The sequence below is a fragment of the Marmota monax genome, unplaced genomic scaffold (assembly GCF_021218885.2).
Source record: "Marmota monax isolate L192 unplaced genomic scaffold, Marmota_monax_Labrador192_F-V1.1 WCK01_AAM20220418_F8-fsc00405, whole genome shotgun sequence".
NCBI classification, from domain to species: Eukaryota; Metazoa; Chordata; class Mammalia; order Rodentia; family Sciuridae; genus Marmota; species Marmota monax.
Window position 1 is genome coordinate 433,986 of NW_026694917.1, and position 13,564 is coordinate 447,549.

General features: G+C 37.7%; 1 pseudogene; it reads right to left on the minus strand.

Moving 5' to 3' along the window:
• LOC124081054 (cytochrome P450 3A11-like) overlaps nucleotides 1-6,093 on the minus strand; it is a 33,845-nt pseudogene extending 27,752 nt beyond the window's left edge.
• Nucleotides 6,094-13,564: the final 7,471 nt, after the last annotated feature.

The window sequence follows — 13,564 nt, forward strand, 5'->3', positions numbered from 1 at the left end:
TGTTGATCAAATGACTAGTCCATGCTCCTATCATATGCCATGAGGCAGCTGCCCCTGTGCCAGGGGAGTTAGGGACCCTAGGGTAGTGAGCTCAAGGATTTCAGTCACAGAGAGACAGAAACCCATAATCAGACAAATTACATCAGTGAGTGGAGTGTAGATGATAAAAGATGATTTAAGTATAGAGCTTCAGCAGGACCAGGGTGTTATAATTGACTCCTGCTAGGGGATCCAAGATAGGTGACATTGACCTAGGTCCTGCCTAAGCACAGTCTGTGCCCAGAGCTGATTCCTCTCTAGCACATCACATAAAAGCAACACCCTATTCTGAGAGGCAGAAACATTGTACCCCCTTCTCTGCACCCACTGCTACTGCTCCCGAGAGGTCTTGCACTCCAGGATCTGAATTGGCCCCAAAGACAAAATCTTGCGAAAGGGAATGAGTAAGAATATCCTCAGTTAAAATATTGAAAATCTCCTCAAAATGTACTTGGATGAGCTCACAACTTGGTGAAAATATTCTCTTCAGATTTTCCATTACAGTATCAGAGGTTGTACATGGGTCAAAATAACCCATTTTACACAACAAATGATGTGGTAATTGTAATCCGTATCCTTTCAGGACCCTATCTCTGTGGAGATTGGAGGAAGAAGTGGTAGGAATATTTTATATTTTTCATTTTGCTGACATTCTTAGTGCAACCATGAAGAGATTTTTTTTGTTCCATAGTCTGCATTGTATCTTTCTATCCCTGATTAATAGGTACCAGAAACTTCCCCCCAACCAACATTCCCTATTCTCTACCCCCAACTTCTGAGTGATCACATTCTTCATTGTAAAACATGTGTTTTGACTTACATAATATTCACATTGATGATCAAGCAGATAAACTAATTCTGTTTTCTGTACACAGATGTCCCAGCACCCTGCCTTATCCTAGGAGCCTCTCCTCCTTGGGTGGCCCATTGTGGTTGTGACTCCACACACTTGCTTTTGTCTGTTCAGGGGAGTAGCTCAACAGTGGTAATTTCAGTTCCATGGCAGGCTGCTGGAAGGTCTTAAAACAGCTCAGAACCCCAGAGCTGCCTGCTACTTACTCCTTCACAGTGACAGGCTTGCCTTTCTTCACTTCCTGGCTCAGGTACTTCACCAATGCGTCTCCATATTGGTTAATGATGGGGAACATCTAAGCACAAACACAACTCCACCCACAGTTAGAGGAGAACCGAGTCCTTGAGGCAGTGGTTTTCCCGGGATTATAAAGTATGAGATGTTTATAATGAATCAAATAATATCTCTTCTAGATATAAAGACAAAAGGTCATTTGAAACTTTTCATTAGTTCTTTTTATTTATCCATAACAATAAGTTTCATTTTGACATAATTATAAAATCATGGAAAATAATTTTGCACTTCTCTAATTGCTTGACCTGTTGAACATTTTTTCATATACTCAGTGATCATTTGTATTTCTTCTTTTGAGAAGGGTCTGATCAGTTCTTTTGCCCACTTATTGATTGGGTTATTTGATTTTTGGTATTAAGCTTATTGAGTTCTCTGTATATTGTGAATATTAACACCATAAATGAAGTGCAGGGGGAAAAGATTTCATCCACTTCTGAAGGTTCTCTCTTTATGCTCTCAATTGTTTCTTCTGATGTGAAAGTATATTAGATTAGAGAAAATAGACAACAATTAAATTATTGTTGTCTATTAAATTAAATTATTAAGTTCTTTCAAGTGCTTAAGATGCAAGAGACAGTATCAGTGGAGACTCAGCCCCGTGTGCTTTTTCCACTCAACAACATGCCCTTTATGGGCCATGCTAGTTAGGCAGGATAATGTGGCCAGCTCTGCAGTTTTGAGGACTTGATGAGAGAAGATGAAGAAGGAGGAAGAGGCAAAGCCTCCTCCCATTTGCTTGTGGCACACAAGAACTACAATAATACCTCTGGAACTGCTTTCATCAAGCACTATTAAGAAAATGGCTACTGAAATTAGCTGATTTCAACCTAACATATTATGAAGTACTAAAGGTCATGGGAACACAGTGGTTTAAAATGTACTGGAAGTCCATTCTTCAAAGTCAATTGAATGAGGTAGGCAGAGAAATCCCTGTGTACACTTCTATTGAAAACTCCTAATTGACAGGGTAAAATAAATGAAATCCCCAAGACTTTACACTTGCAGACAGAGTTAAAATAAAAGAAAGCAGAGGTCAAATCATTTCCCAATCTGTTCATCTCTGTCTCCACTTTTCATTCAAATGTACATAATAACCCCCAGATTTATATAAAGGTTGCTTTTACTAAAGTGACAATCTTGAAAGGAGATTAAGCCATGCATGGTGCACATTTTAGAAAGGTCTGACTTAATGCCTCCCATGCAGTATTAAAGGCTCCTAATAAAGAAAAAAAATGGAAAAGGGGGTAGAGTCTGAGCACTTGAGAGAAGGTGAGGCCAAGAGTGTTTGGGTCATCAGAGACTGAGAAAAGTCTGAAGTGTGACATTCTTGGACATAAACCTTGACACCTGGTGAAATATGGGACCCTTGGCAGGAGGAGGAGCCCCTAAAAGCTTTATGATAATTAATTATCAGTAGTAGCTCTGGGCTGCATTGTCCTCTTGCCTTGGAGTGCCCCATCCAAGAAATCGACCCAAGGGAAGTTTCCAAAACACTCACCCCCACATTTTCCCATACTTTTCATGACATTGGGGGTCATATTGCCAAAGACCATGAGAGGAGAAACAAGAGAATTTATATTGTTATTTTGAAAATATTGAACCCTGCTTCTAATTGAGGAACCAATTATTCCAATCTCTTGAAATCAGACTGGAATATGGTCCATCACTGGCAGTTAGAGGGCAGCTCTTATTCTAAGACATCCAAATGCAAAGAAGAGGAAATAAATGAGATATTTGAAAAGGGAATTTAGAGTCCATCTTGAATTTTCTTTAAGTATTGTACATATTGAAGAAATTATCCATCTTTTTTTTGAGACAAGGTATTGCCATGTTTCCTATATTGCTCAAGCTGACCTTGAATTTGTGATTCTCCTGCCTCAGCCTCCAGAGTGGTTGGGACTACAGGTGTGTGGCACTGTTTGGCCAGTTGTCCTTGAGTATGAATATGAAGCAAGCCTGGCTTTCTGTATCATTTTCTCATGTGCATGGACTGTTTCTGAAATCCTGCCAACTTTGAATCATTCCCTCCACATGGATGTGAAAAAAGCCAAAGCTGAGAGAAAGTGAGTGAGTTTCCCAGGGACATTCACAAGGCTACGTCACTCATTTTTCCCCAGATCTTTTTCATTTCTCTCATGAATCTCCCTAGAATACTTGGGAAATTAGGAAGTTCAAGGCACCAGTCGCCTCTAACTTGACCATGTTGATATGATTATTTTAGTTGGTTTTTTCACTACTGTGACACTGATAAGAACCATGTAGAAAATTAAGATTTACTGGGCCCACACGTGAGCTTCTGCGGGACATTACAACCATAACAGTGATTCTCGTGCATGTTGTGGAGTGAGAAAGAATAAGTGAGGATTGACAAAATGGAGTCACCCTCCAGTTTTCCAGATCAACGTGGAAAAGATGGGGAGATGCCACCCCTACCCATGGGAGTCAATAAATTAAGTCCTTGCTCTAAGTTTTTGCTTCTAACACTTAAAAAGATTTTTTTCTGTTGCTGTGTTTCAGGGATGATGTTTTCATGATGCACAGGGAGACCCCAATTATGGACCTTACAGGCTGTTTAGTAAACAGTTTATCTGGGAAGTGTGAAGATTAAATGATTGTTTTTCCAAAGAGAACATAATTATGGAATTCTCAAGTGGTCATTAGGTCTCCAAATTGTAGAAATTGAATCTAGTTAAGAAGCCTCTGTCTTTGGGAAAGATAATCTAAGCAGAGAGCAGCATATCCTCTGACCATCTGGATTAGAGTTCATGAATTTCTATCCAGTATTCAGGTCCTGAGTCAAATACCTAACCAGGTTAATCACCAATGCAGCTACAAATTCACATTTCTTTTGGAACACTCCATTCAATTGACTTACATTTTAATAATTTTTTTAAATCATCCAATTTCTGTTCATTTTATATCACTAAATCTGACCTTGCTGAAAAACAATACTTATCTTGTGATTAATTATGTGAAGTCCATAGATAAGAGCTGTCTTATCTCTTTCATATTTTTTTCCCTTCTAAGACTCACAGATAGGGTGTTATCTTTGAAGGATAATAAAAAATGCAGATTGATTTTGTTTCATCTCTCCAATCCTCTACATGTACCTTTAGTAGTAAAACTTGGGTACTGACATGGAAATAATCATAGATTTAGACATTAAGAAATTATGTATGTGCAAACATGAATATGAATACTTGCATTGTTCAAGAAATTGTAGTTTCAAATATATCCATGAACACTTTTTAAAATAAAGCTACTCATGAGATCTAGTTATGAATAGAAATGTTTGAATGTGCTTGACAGCTTCTCTTTCACAGATTTTTGCTCAAATGTGCAAAGGCAAATTAAACATCCTCTTTATGATATGTACAAGTCTGGAAAACATCGTGAGCATCAAACGCAGGTGAATTAGGGATCTGAGTATTTCCACTGAGGCTCTTGAAGAGTTTACAACAGATCCCCAAGGAAAACCTGGCCATGCTCAGGGTGGAGCTTGCACACTGTTTCAAAAATGATGAGAGTTGGGAACTTTCTCCCAAAGAAGTGCATTTTTACCAATGACATTAATGTGGCATTTTCTTTGCCAAAGAAAAAGAAGAAACACAACCATACTCACCTTACAGAAGCATTCCAAAGAAATGCAGAGGTGTTGGCCCAGGAATTCCCAGCTTCTCACAAAGCACATGTGAATAGGTTCCATATCTATAAAGTGAGAGAGAAAGCCAGGTCACCATGATTGTCATTCTATAAATAAGGGCCTGACAAGTCTCTGACTCAGAAACTGGACCAGACAATGAGGGAGGTAACATGTAGGTGATATATAACAACAAAAACTCCAACAACGCATTAACTCCTTCCCAACTCCATTTAGAGAGCCCCCCCCTCACCCCAAAGGCACAATGATGAGCTAAGATAAGTTGAGACTTCATGCCCCAATTCTTGGGTTCATACTTGAACATTCCCAGACTTGAGTGCTCCTGCAAGGTCCAGCCTGGCTTTCTGCCAGGCATTTCATTTGCATGTCTCTTTGGTATGTTGACCCTTCCTTAATGTAGTATTTTCAGTCTAAAAAGGGTGTGTGTATGATATTTTGGTGCTACTTTGATGAAGGGATTTTGGTTAACACAATCTACTCAATCACAGCAGATCCAATGAGAGCCTCTGGTGACATTTTTTTTTTCTTACAATGGTCATAAAGCTTTTGGGATTTTCCTTCTTTCCATGCCATGCTCCTGGTTCATATGTATCCTTGGAAGCAGTAATAATATTCTTTGGTTGAATGGCAAATGTAGCATTTTGAAACAATGAGACTTCCCTCTACCTCACACAAATGTGAGCCATGTTGAGTATCACTGAAATCTGTTGTCAGACAATCTGGTTGCCTTGAGCCAGAGGGAAGGCTGAGTTCCCTATGTACTCTGAGTGCTACTGCAAGGAATGAATGACTGAGGAATCATTTCCAGCCCATTCTCCCTCTCATTGAGTCTGTTCCTCCAACTGGTGATGCTCAGATGATAGCGCAGAGCCAGGCATGCTCATGTTCATCAAGGTGGCCAGTCACAGCACAGTTTGTTTATTGCCCCCGTGCATCAACTCCCTTTGTATGAAAACCCACAAAAGCTGGTGCTCCTTTGGCCTGGCTGGCCAGCAACTCAGAGGTGTCATACTCACAGCCCCATGCCAGAGTGTTCTATGTGATACAACCCCTGCGCCACCATCTCAAAAGATGAGAGAAATATGGAAAAAAGAAATGATGTACAAGAGAGTCCTGGCAGCTATTTTAACCATGAAACAGCTAGTTCTGCAAAAGTGGCCCCATAGTGGCAGAGGAGAAAACTGTGGCATGAATAAATGGCCCAGCATGCTCTGTAATTCCTTTCATCTACATGAAGGGGGACCCTCCAAAGTTCAGGAACTGTCCTGTCGACTGAGAAGAAAATATGCAATATAAAATAAGAACCCATAATGTGTTCTAGACAGTTGCAATAAGAACTTGCTGCTGCTTTTTAGAGGAGAATGTTTAAGGCAGTGTAGGTTTCATATATTCTGTACAAATCCTGCTATTAAATACTGTGATAGTAAAATCAAATATGATTCCATTTTGTTTTGTGCCTCCATTCTATAAAACAACCATGCCAAGTAGAAGGGTCATGACTGGGTCAAGATGTTCCTTTCCTCTTGCTATCAAAACTTTTAAGGACACAGAACTACCTAACGGGGCATTGTTTCTGTAACTAGGGTGACTGAGCCAACTGTGATTGGTTAGGCTTCCTGCCACTTGACTGCACTCTCCTGCTTCTGTAACCTGGCTTGCTTGCATTGGCTAGACCCCCAAGCGACCCTTTGGTGGTTTTCAGGGTTATAAGGAGCACCCTTGTGATTGTTCACGGTTGATCAAGGGATCAGCTTTATATTCTGGTCAGTGGCCACTAGTGTGTTTCAATAAAGACTTGATTCTGTTATACAAGAGTGGTCTGGAAGTCAGTTTATGAAACCCTGGGATGAAGCTTTAACTATAACATCTGGGGACTCATCCAGGATTCATTTCTTCCTTACCCTCACACCAAATTTGCCTCCAATCATGGGCCTTTGAACTTTGGCCCCATCCTAGGATGCTCTGAAAAGCCTCTTGCCGGCCTGTGAGATATGGTGATTCGAGTCCCTGGGGAAAATTTCATATTGGATGCTGTTGCTTACACCTTTCCCAGGACAGGATGAGATGTTGTCACTGTCTCCCTGGAGGCCTCCCAGTGGGCCCTTACCTCTACCTGGGGGCAGGACCAGTCATGTCTCTGCCCCTTTGGAGTTCTCCCTGTGTGACCTCATCTGTCTGTATCTGGGGGCAGGCTGAGATGTTGTCTCTGTCCCACTGGAGGCCTCCCTGCAGCCTCATCTGTTCCTGGGGGCAAGACAAGACATGATCTCTGCCCATTATAGGTCTCCCTGTGTGACCTTACTTGTTGTTGCTTGTCCTGCATCTGTTCTGCTGTTTGTCATTTTTCCAGCTTCTGCCTTGCTATTTGTCATTTGTCCAGTGTCTGTTTTCCGGCCGTCTGTCTTGTGTTTATCTGTGTGTGTGTGTGTTGTGCGTGGACCTTTTCTTGTTCTCATTACTGCTCTTCTTTCATCAGGACTCCTTCCCTCTATCAACACCATGGGACAAGGGAGCTCTATAGTGATCTCTACCTGGACCCATTTAACTTATTTTCTTAACAATTTCAGAACTTTTGTTTGTTGGTTTGTTTTTGTTTGTTCCCTTTGTGTTCTGTGCTAATTTCTACTTCAGTTTGTTTCTAATGGGAAAAAAATGGTTAAAATGGTTTTAACTGTGCTCACTACAGCTTTCATTAAAATGTAAAGTGCTGCCAACAGGACTAAAAGAATTGTCAAAAGTAAAAGCTAAAGGTTAAAAAAAAAGCATTCTGGAGATTGCCTTCATTTAGGAACTGGGCCAGGTGGCCAACTGGGTAAATCATGTCAGTTCCTATAGAGGACAGATTAAAACTAAAGTGTTTTATAAAATTATTATTCCTAAATTGTATAATCAAAAGCATAATTTTGTCTAGGAAATTTGGATTTTGTCTCTCAGTATTTGCAAGCATGAATAACTCCCAAGTATTAAAAAAGTGGTCCAAAGATTTTTCAATATCAGGCTAAAATTTGGTGGCCACTATCCAAGAAACTAGAAAAAACAATTTAGAATGGGACCCCAACCTGGAGGACTCTCCCAAGGAGACCAATGGAGCTGCATCTTTAGGAAATTCCTTCAGGAAAAAAAAATAATACCCTTTCATTTTTCTATATTCCCTTAACTCTATTTAGCTTTGATGAACAGGACCACCTCAGGAAAAAGGTCAGAAAAACTTTCAAAATTCTATATTTGTCAAATTGATAATTTTGATCCAATATGCCTAGATTAATATGTTTTTCCGATTACACTCTACTTTATTCTAAGGCCAATTTACAAGGGTTAACTCTCAATCTAATAGGTTTTTAAAAATAAGCTACAAGGCTTTTGTTTGTCTGTTTGCTTTGTGTGGGTGCACCAGTGTACTGTCCATCTACATGTATTGCCATGTCTACATATATTTGGTACAAAAAAATTGACATCTGAGCTCATAAATTAAAATTTAAAAAATAGATCCAAATATTTTTGGTTAATATGATTTAAAAGGTTCAATTTCAATTGGAAAAAATAAATAAAAGTACAAATATCGTTAAAGTTACTAATGCACAGTTTTGTTTCTAGATGGTTAAACAGCTGTTAAAAAATGTTAATGTTTATGAAGTGTCTGATATCCATTGTCTCTAGGATTTTTCTTCAACAGGAAAAAAAGATTACTAACACTATTCAATACACTTGTATGATACCTTGTTTTTAAAAAAGAAACATAAATTACATCTAAACATATATAAAATTAATCATGGATGTGTTTGTTAGAGACATCTAATTGTTTTACAAAGTTAAAATGCTAACTGTTAAATATCATATCAAGTACTCTTAACTCCTTAAAATCCATAAGACAAAATACTCAAACAATGTTGGTGTTTTCATAAGTTTGTAAATTAAAAAAAAATAAAATTATTTTGTGTCGGGCTGGGGAAATGGCTCAAGCGGTCTCGTGCTCACCTGGCATGCGCAGGGTGCTGGGTTTGAACCTCAGCACCACACAAGAATGAAATAATGATGTTGTATTCACCAAAAACAAAAAAATAAATATTAAAAAATTCTCTCTCTCTTTTTAAAAAACATTTTGTGGTATCATAAAAAATAAGGTTACTATAAATTAAAAACCCCAACAGGTATAATTCTATATACAATGAGTCAAGAGGTTTCAATTACATTTCAATTAAAGTACCATAAATAACAAAATATTTCATCTTATTAAAATGGATTAATTTATCTAAATTCAGAAATGTATAAGGGTTATTTCAAGGTACAAACAGAAAGAAGGATCAATGGATTAAAAATTATTAAAAGGTTCTAATATAAAAATATATTTAGTGAAAAATGTTTCCATATAAAAAGTCTTTATGTGGTAAAGTATAATTATAACATATCTAAGTAAACAACAAAAGGGTCTAATTAATTAATATATAGGTCTACATATAAAAGATAAATATTAAAATGTTTACATGTAACTAAGTTGGTTATATATGTAACACAAATAGTTAAAACTATTCAAGGTCATTCCCTACAGACAAATATTAATGTACTGATATATTTATATGCTAAAACGACAAAAACTTCTAAAAATATTAATTACATTGTGTCTGTTAATTTTATCCCCTAGAACAAGTAATCTTGGTTACACAGCAAAGTTTATTTAAAAGTATTGTCCTACATTACAGAGTCTAGATTTTTCTTTAAAAGCTAACCTTGGTTAATATAAAAACATTGATAAAAGTCTGGCACATTACTCTTCTTTACAGATTAAATGTGTTCATATTTTTTGGATATGCAAGTCTTTAAGGTAAAAGGTTTAAAGGAACATTTTATCAAGTTGGTATTCTCCAAACTAAAATTGTCTGTAATGGTAATTTAAACTTATAGGGATAATAGATTTTAATGGGAATTTATTTATATTATTTGATGTTTGTAACCAAACCTTATGTTACCTTTTACACTGGGATATAAAAATTTAAAGGTATTTTAAAAGATAATGAGAGCCTGATCTATTTAAAGGTTAATATTATAAAACATTTTTCCACTTTGCCACATAAAAAAGAGCGCTTAGCCTTTTCTTAATTAATGTTTCAGATTTATGTCATATTGTTCTAGCTAACATTTATACAGAGTCAGAAAACAATATATGTAAACTTTATAAAATAATATCTAAAAAGAGAGACAAAGATCAGCTTTAGAACTAAAACACTTTACCTAAGATTTGTGAAGAGCCCTGCCTTACCTGAGATAAGGCTCTTCCTCCCACCTTACAGCATGTCAAAATAACTTCAAAGTAGGCCAGATTTCACTTAATTTAAAGTTATATTCAAAGATTGATTTTATTAAAGAGATTACTATGATCTCAAATAAAAAATATATAACTCAGCCAAGGTTCAAAATTATATACAAGCTAGATATGTTTTTACTATTGTTAATTTCACTTTGTATTTTCATTATAACTAAAAAAAGTGACCATAACACTCATAACAACCAAGAGACCTTTATAGTGGCAGTGTCTGATTAATAGGAAAAAAAGAGAGAGAGAGAGAAAGGAAAATACTAGAGGTGGGGGGAAACAAAGGGCATGAAAGAGGGAAAGAAAGAAAGAGAAAGAGAATTAGAAGGAGAATGAAAGAAAAAGTGAGATAAGAAAGAGAGAACAAGAGAGGGGAACCTGGCAAGAGAGAGATTTTATAGCCAAAATCTAATGGGCTCTCTGGGTCTACAAGCTGCCTTGTTGGCATACAGTGATTGTATCACTGTAGTTGCTAAGGGTGTCATCTTCTGCCTTCAGGCAGACCAGTCAGGGGTCAGATGTGGGTTTCCATTATACCAGATGGGTGAAAGTCGAGTGTTTAACCTTAAGTGGGGTTGAGTGTTCAGACTTGAGGCAAACAAGTGAAGCTAACATTTGTTCAGCCTGCTCCGCAACTAACAATAACTGATGCCTGTTAATGTTTTACAGAGGTAATACGTCATGAACACACAACCTAAGTTAATTTGAGATACTAAGCCATCATCTGTAGACAGATAATAATTAAAAGGGATTAAACTAACTGTAAAGGGACTAAAGTTATGGCTCAGCAGTAGAGTGCTTGCCTTGCATGTGTGACTCACTGGGTTCAATCCTCATCATTAAATAAGTTAATAAATAAAATAAAGATATTGTGTTATGTAAAAAATTAACTCTAAAGTTATAAATATTAAAGTTAAAACAGAGTATTTTCAGTTTAATACTGATAAAACTGACTTGCTTGATGTTTAAGGTCAAACTTAAAAATTAAGGTTAAAATAAAAGGGACAAGAAAACCAATATTTGGCTCTTGCTCTGTGAGTCAGCCTGAACCCAGGACAGGGGGAAGAGCTTTGCAACTCTGGGCCACATAACCTCCTGATAAGGGAGATTAATGAGACCACTGAAGAACAGAAAGCCAATGAGTGTGCATGCTGAAAAAGAGGAGGGTCATTAAAAAGGGGAGACATGCCTGATGCTTCCAAGGGAAGCCACATGGTCAGCAAGACCTTGAACCATCCTAATGCAGATGGCACTAGCAGAGCTGAAATGTGGCTCACAAGTTCCCCACGAGTGTTCTCCAAGAAAACTCAGGTGACTCTTACCAATAGATAGGAAATAGTTCAATTTGACCAGCTTGGTCTTAAACACCTAGCAAAAACAGTTAAAAAACAAAGCACAGCCATTCCTGGGAATTTAAAATAAACAACAGTTATTTTAATGTAACTTAAAATGTATACTTGTGTTAACAGCCCCCCAAAATAAGTAAGACTGGAGGCAACAAAAGAAAAATTCTTAGGCAAGAATGCCTGCTAATAAAAATTGTCAGAGCCAGAAGTTTTTAGTCAATTTAAGGCCTACATATTTTCCTAACCTCATACACAAGTAGACTTAATCAGTGTTTGCTAGTATAATTACCTAGCCCTTAGTAACAAAGAAATCTCTACTGAATGTAGAGGTCATGCCAATAAAGATATTTTACAAAAATCAGATGACATTAACTAACTTAACTAAATGTTGTGTCTACATTCCTGATAATTCTGACAATGTTAAAGATTTATGTCTCTAAAAAAGGGCCTTATTAGGCTTTGTTAGACCTTGTTATGGGAACGATTTCTCAGGTCTTCCACCTCCTGGTAAACAATTATTAATTTCTATCATTTTCATAATATTCATGAAGAGATTTCAGATGGTATAACTGCTATTTTGCATTAATTTTATTTCACTACTCATGTCTTTTTTGTTTCTCTCATACAAGTGCACACCCCCAGGTTAATTTTCAATCGGTTCTTCCTGAAACAGATTTTTACCATGGACTCCTCGACCTTCTCAATTTCTACAAAGATACTCCAAACTGCTTGCCCACTGCACATTTCCCCCTCTCACCTCTAAGAAGCAAGAACGGTCATCGCCCTTTTCCCTTACAGTAGTAGTAGGTCCCTAATATTAGAGAAAAAGTTATGGTCAGTATAGATGTTCCCCAATATGTCTAGCTCAGGAAGATGTACCTGGGGAATTACCCCCAATATCACCCTGGGTGATCTCTCAGAGAGAGACACTTGCTTCCACAACCCAAATTATAAGTAGTACAACTCCCTGTTCACCAAAAACTGTGCTTCCCGGGTCCGACTTCAAACTTCTTGCCTAAATCTCAAAACTGTCAATAACTCGGAACTATGTAACCTACTATTTTGATGGAGAAAAAGGAAAAGAACCTGGACTTATTAAAAGGCCAGGGCCCACTGACTTATCAACATAGACAGGCTGCCCCCATTTTAGTTCCCCTCCTGGCTGGTATGGGAATAGCTGGATCAGTATACTGCTTTGGGAACTGCAGCTCTTATCACAGGCTCTAAAAAGTTTAAGTCTCTCAGCCGTCAAATAGATATAGATTTAGGAGAACTAAAAGTGTCAATATCCAAACTACAGTTTTCACTAGACTCTCTAACAGAAATAGTATTACAAACAGATGGGGTCTAAATCATTTCTTTCTAAAACAAGGAGGACTTTGTATGGCCCTAGAAAAAACTTGTTGTTTTTATGCAAACCATTCTTGGAAAATAAAAAAAAGTTTGGTGCTAGTGAGAAAGAAAAAAAAAATACATAAGACGCTTCAGGCAATTAGTTCCAAAACCTATTCTCATGGTCTCCTTGGCTGACTACCATCATTTCAGCCATAGTTGGGCCCCTAGTCCTTCTCCTGATTGGGACTATTATGGCCCTGCCTATTAAACAAGAGTGTAGGTGAGGTCCGACTTATGGTCTTGCGAGCCTAGTATGGTCCCTTAGATGCAGAAGGATGAAAAAGAAACTGAGGCCTAATGATGTGCAAGATTGACGTCAAACCTACTAAAACCAGTGGGGAATGTGATAGTAAAAGCAAATGTGATTCCATTTTGCTTTGTGACTCCATTCTGTAAAACAACGATGCCAAGTAGAAGGGTCATGACTGGGTCAAGATGTTCTTTTCCTTTTGCTATCAAAACCTTTAAGAACACGGGACTACCTAATGGGGATTTGTCTGTAACTAGGGTAACAGGGCTCTGTTTCTATAACTGGGGTGACTGGGATCACTGTGATTGGTTAGGCTTCCTGCCGCTTGACTGCACTCTCCTGCTTCTGTAACCTGGCTTGCTTGCATTGGCTAGACCCCTGAATATCCCTTTTGAGATTTTCAGGCTTATAAGGAGCA